The sequence below is a fragment of the Rhinopithecus roxellana genome, chromosome 6, assembly GCF_007565055.1.
Source record: "Rhinopithecus roxellana isolate Shanxi Qingling chromosome 6, ASM756505v1, whole genome shotgun sequence".
NCBI classification, from domain to species: domain Eukaryota; kingdom Metazoa; phylum Chordata; class Mammalia; order Primates; family Cercopithecidae; genus Rhinopithecus; species Rhinopithecus roxellana.
Genome location: NC_044554.1, coordinates 134,889,185 through 134,895,184, shown reverse-complemented (window position 1 = coordinate 134,895,184; position 6,000 = coordinate 134,889,185).

Below are 6,000 nucleotides of genomic sequence, written 5' to 3'. Positions count from 1 at the left end.
CCATTAATATCTTTAGCCTGCTTTTAATTGGTTGTTTTCTTGTTGAATTTTAAGAGTTCTTCGTGTATTTTGGATAACAGTTCTTTAACAAATCTATATTTCATAAGTATTTTCTCTTAGTCTGTGGCTCATATTTTCATTCCCTCTGCAGTCTTTTTGCAGAGTAGACATTTTTAATTTTAATAAAGTCAAGCTTACCAATTTTTTTATTATACTTTAAGTTCTAGGATACATGTGCAGAAGATGCAGGTTTGTTACATAGGTATATATGTGCTATGGTGGTTTGATGCACCCATCAACTCGTCATCTACATTGGGTATTTTTCATAATGCTATCCCTCCCCTAGCCTCCCCACCCCATGACAGGGCCCAGTGTGTGATGTTCCCCTCCCTGTGTCCATGTGTTCTCATTGTTCAACTCCCACCTATAAGTGAGAACAGTCAGTGTTTGGTTTTCTGTTCCTGTGTTAGTTTGCTGAGAATGATGGTTTCCAGCTTCATCCATGTCCCAGCAAAGGATAAGAACGCATCCTTTTCTATGACTGCATAGTATTCCATGGCATATAATGTGCCACATTTCTTCATGCAGTCAATCATTGATGGACATTTGGGTTGGCTCCACGTCTTTGCTATTCTGAACAGTGCTGCAATAAACATACGTGTGCATGTGTCTTTATAGTAGAATGATTTATAATCTTTTGGGTGTATATCCAGTAATGGGATTGCTGAGTCTAATGGTATTTCTGGTTCTAGATCCTTGAGTAATTGCCACACTGTGTTCCACAATGGTTGAATTAATTTACACTCCCACCAACAGTGTAAAAGCTTTGCTATTTCTCCACGTCCTCTCCAGCATCTGTTGTTTCCTCACTTTTTAATGATCACCCTTCTAACTGTCATAAGATGCTATTTCATTGTGGTTTTGATTTGCATTTCTCTAATGACCAGTGATGATGAGCTTTTTTCATAAATGTCTTCTTTTGAGAAGTGTCTGTTCATATCCTTTGCCCTCTTTTTGATTTTTTTTCTTATAAACTTGTTTAAGTTCTTATAGATTCTGGATATTAGGCCTTTGTCAGATGGATAGATTTCAAAAATGTTCTCCCATTCTGTAGATTGTCTGTTCACTCTGATGATAGTTTGTTTTGCTGTACAGAAGTTCTTTAGTTTAATTAGATCCCATTTGTCAATTTTGGTTTTTGTTGCCATTGCTTTTGGTGTTTTAGTCATTAAGTCTTTGTCCATGCCTCTGTCCTGAATGGTTTTGCCTAGGTTTTCTTCTAGAGTTTTTATGTTTTAGGTCTTACATTTAAGTCTTTAGTCCATCTTGAGTTAATTTTTGTTTAAGGTTTGAGGGAGGGGTCCAGTTTCAGTTTTCTGCATTCGGCTAGCTAGTTTTCCCAACACCATTTATTAAATAGGCAGTCCTTTCCCCATTGCTTGTTTTTGTCAGGTTTGTCAAAGATCAGATGGTTGTAGATATGTGGCGTTATTTCTGAGGCCTCTGTGTGTTCCATTGGTTTATATATCTGCTTTGGTACCAGTACCATGCTATTTTGGTTAGTGTAGCCTTGTCGTATAGCTTGAAGTCAGGTAACGTGATGTCTCCAGCTTTGTTCTTTTAGCTTCGGATTGTCATGGCTATACAGTCTCTTTTTTGTTTCCATTTGAAATTTACAGTAGTTTTTTCTAATTCTGTGAAGAAAGTCAGTGGTAGCTTGATGGGGATAGCATTTTGGGCAGTATGGCCATTTTCACAATATTGATTCTTCCTATCCATGAGCATGGAATGTTTCTTCATTTGTTTGTGTCTTATTTCCTTCAGCAGTGGTTTGCGGTTCTTGAAGAGGTCCCTCACATCCCTTGTAAGTTGTATTCCTAGGTATTTTATTCTCTTTGTAGCAATTGTGAATGGGAGTTCACTCATGATTTGGCTTTCTGTTTGTCTATTATTGGTGTACAGAAATTCTCGTGATTTTTGCACATTGCTTTTGTATCCTGAGACTTTGCTGAAGTTGCTTACCGGCCTAAGGAGATTTTGGGCTGAGATTATGGGGTTTTCTAAATGTGCAATCATGTCATCTGCAAACAGAGACAATTTGACTTCTTCTCTTCCTGTTTGAATACCTTTTATTTCTTTTCTCTTGCCTGATTGCCCTAGCCAGAACTTCCAATACTATATTGAATAGGAGTGGTGAGAGAGGGCATCCTTGTCTTGTGCCAGTTTTCAAAGGGAATGCTTCCAGTTTTTGCCCATTCAGTATGATATTGGCTGTGGGTTTGTCATAAGTAGCTCTTATTATTTTGAGATATGTCCCAATAATAGCTAGTTTGAGTTTTTAGCATGAAGTCATGTTGATTTTATTTTTTGAAGGCCTTTTCTGCACCTATTGAGATAATTGTGTGTGTGTGTGTTTTTTTTTTTTTTTTTGTAATGGGTTCTGTTTATGTGATGGATTATGTCTATTGATTTGCATATTTTGAACCAACCTTGCATTCCAGGGACAGAGTCAACTTGATCGTGCTGTATACGTTTTTTGATGTGCTGCTGGATTCAGTTTGTCAGTATTTTACTGAGGATTTTCACATCGATGTTCACCAGGGATAATGGCTTGAAATTTTCTTTTTGTTGCTTCTCTGCCAGGGTTTGGTATCAGGATGCTGTTGGCCTCATAAAATGTGTTAGGAAGGAGTCCCTCTTTTTCTGTTCTTTGGAATAGTTTCAGAAGGAATGGTATCAGCTCCTCTTTGTATATCAGGTAGAATTCGGCTGTGAATCCTTCTGGTCCTGGGCTTTTTTTGGTTGGTGTGCTATTAATTACTGCCTCAATTTCAGAACTTGTTATTGGTCTATTCAGGGATTCAACTTCTTCCTGCTTTAGTCTTGGGAGGGTGTATGTGTGCAGAAATTTATTTCTTCAAGATTTTCTAGTTTACTTGCATAGAGGTGTTTATAGTATTCTCTGATGGTAGTTTGTATTTCTGTGGGCTTAGTGGTGATATCTCCTTTATCAATTTTTTGTGTCTATTTGATTCTTGTCTCTTTTCTTTTTTATTAGTCTGGCCAGCAGTCTATTTTGTTGATCTTTTCAAAAAACCAGCTCCTGGATTATTAATTTTTTGAAGAGTTTTTTGTGTCTCTATCCCCTTCAGTTCTGCTGTGATCTTAGTTATTTCTTGTCTTCTGCTAGCTTTTGAATGTGTTTGCTCTTGCTTTTCTCGTTCTTTGAATTGTGATGTTAGGGGGTCAATTTTAGATCATTCCCACTTTCTCCTGTGGGTATTTAGTGCTATAAATTTCTCTCTACACACTGCTCTGTGTCCTAGAGATTGCAGTATGTTGTGTCTTTGTTCTTATTGGTTTCAAAGCCTTAACTTCGTAACTTATCCAGGAGTCATTCAGGAGCAAGTTGTTCAGTTTCCTTGTATGTGTGCAGTTTAGAGTAAGTTTCTTAATCCTGAGTTCTAATTTGTTTGCACTGTGGTCCGAGAGACTGTTTGTTATGATTTTCGTTCTTTTGCATCTGCTGAAGGGTGTTTTACTTCCAATTATGTGGTCAATTTTAGAATAAGTGTGATATGGTGCTGAGAAGAATGTATATTCTGTTGATTTGGGGTGGAGAGATCTGTAGATGTCTATTAGGTCTGCTTGGTCCAGAGCTGAGTTCAGGTGTTGAATACTGTTTTTAACCTTCTGTCTTGTTGATCTGTCTAATATTGACAGTGAGTGTTAAAGTCTCCCACTATTATTGTGTGGGAGTCTAAGTCTCTTTGTAGGTCTCTAAGAACTTGCTTTATGAATCTGGGTGCTCTGGCATTGGGTACATAAATATTTAGGATAGTTAGCTCTTCTTGTTGTGTTGATCCCTTTACCATTATGTAATGCCCTTCTTGATCTTTATAGATCTTTCTTGGTTTAAAGTCTGCTTTCTCAGATATTAGGATTACAACCCCTGCTTTTTTTGTTTTCCATTTGCTTGGTAAATATTCCTCTACCCCTTTATTTTGAGCCTATGTGTGTCTTTGGACATGAGATGGGTCTCCTGAATATAGCACACTGCTGGTTCTTGACTCTTTATCCAATTCGCCAGTCTGTGTCTTTTAATTGGGGCATTTAGCCCATTTACATTTAAGGTTAATACTGTTATGTGTGAATTTGATCCTGTCATGATGCTAGCTGGTTATTTTGCCCATTAGTTGTTGCGACTTTTTCATAGTGTTGATGGTCTTTATAATTTGGTATGTTTTTGCAGTGGCTGGTACCGTTTTTTTCTTTCCATATTTAGTGCTTTTTTCAGGAGCTCTTGTAAGACAGGCTTGGTGGTGACAAAAATCTCTCAGCATTTGCCTGTTTGAGAAGGATTTTATTTCTCCTTCACTTATGAAGCTTAGTTTGGCTGGATATGAAATTCAAGGTTGAAAATTCTTTTAAGAATGTTGAATATTGGCCTCCACTCTCTCCTGGTTTGTAGGGTTTCTGCAGAGAGATCTGCTGTTAGTCTGATGGACTTCCCTTTGTGCACAACTCGACCTTTCTCTCTAGCTGCCCTTAATATTTTTTCCTTCATTTCAACCTTGGCGATACTGATGATTATGTGTCTTGGGGTTGCTCTTCTCGAGGAGTAGCTTTGTGATGTTCTCTGTATTTTCTGAATTTGAACATTGGCCTGTATTGCTAGGTTGAGGATGTTCTCCTGGATAATATCCTGAAGAGTGTTTTCCAACTTGGTTCCATTCTCCCTGTCACTTTCAGGTACACCAATCAAATGTAGATTTGTTCCTTTCCCATAGTCCTATATTTCTTAGAGGCTTTTTTTCATTTGTGTTCATTCTTTTTTCTCTAATCTTGTCTTCATGCTTTATTTCATTAAGTTGATCTTCAATCTCTGATATCCTTTCTTCTGCATGATCGATTCGGCTATTGATACTTATTTATGCTTCATGAAGTTCTCATGCTGTGCTTTTCAGCTCCATCAGGTCATTTATGTTCTTCTCTAAGGTGATTATTTTAGTTAGCAATTCCTCTAACATTTTTTCAAGGTTCTTAGCTTACTTGCATTGGGTTAGAACATGCTCCTTTAGCTTGGAGGAGTTTGTTATTACCCACCTTCTGAAGCCTACTTTTGTCAATTTATCAGACTCATTCCCTGTCCAGTTTCGTTCCCTTGCTGGTGAAGAGTTGTGATCCTTTGGAGGAGAAGAGGCATTCTGGTTTTTGGAATTTGCAGCCTTTTTGTGCTGGTTTTCCTCATCTTCATAGATTTATCTACCTTTGGTCTTTCATGCTGGTGGCTTTTGGGTGGGGTTTCTGCGTGAATGTCCTTTTTTTTTTTTTGATGTTGATACTATTCCTTTCTGTTAGTTTTTCTTCTAAGAGTAAGGCCTCTCTGCTGCAGGTTTGCTAGAGTTTGCTGGAGGTCTACTCCAGACTCTATTTGCCTGGGTATCATGAGTGGAGGCTGCAGAACAGCCAAGATTGCACAGTTTCTCAGGGCTTCTCTTGGCTAGGGGTTGGAGTTTCCCAACCCCTTGAGCTTCCCAGGTGAGGCAAAACCACACCCTGCTTCGGCTTGCCCTCCATGGGCTCCACTCACTGTCTAACCAGTCCCAATGAGATGAGCCAGGTACCTCAGTTGGAAATGCAGAAATAACCACCTTCTGCATTGATCTTGCTGATGTGTCTGGATTTGGTGGGTTCTTGGTCTTGCTGACTTCGAGAATGAAGCTGCAGACCCTTGCAGTGAGTGTTACAGTTCTAAAAGATGAGGTGTCTGGAGTTTATTCCTTCAGATGTTCAGATGTGTCCAAAGTTTCTTCCTTCTGGTGAGTTCATGTTCTCACTGACTTCAGAAGTGATGCTGCAGACCTTCGTGGTGAGTGTTACAGCTCTTGAGGCGGTGCTCTGGAGTTGTTTGTTCCTCCCGTCTGGAGTTGTTCATCCCTCCCTGTGGGTTCATGGTCTCGCTGGCCTCAGGAGTGAAGCTGCAGACCTTTGTGGTGA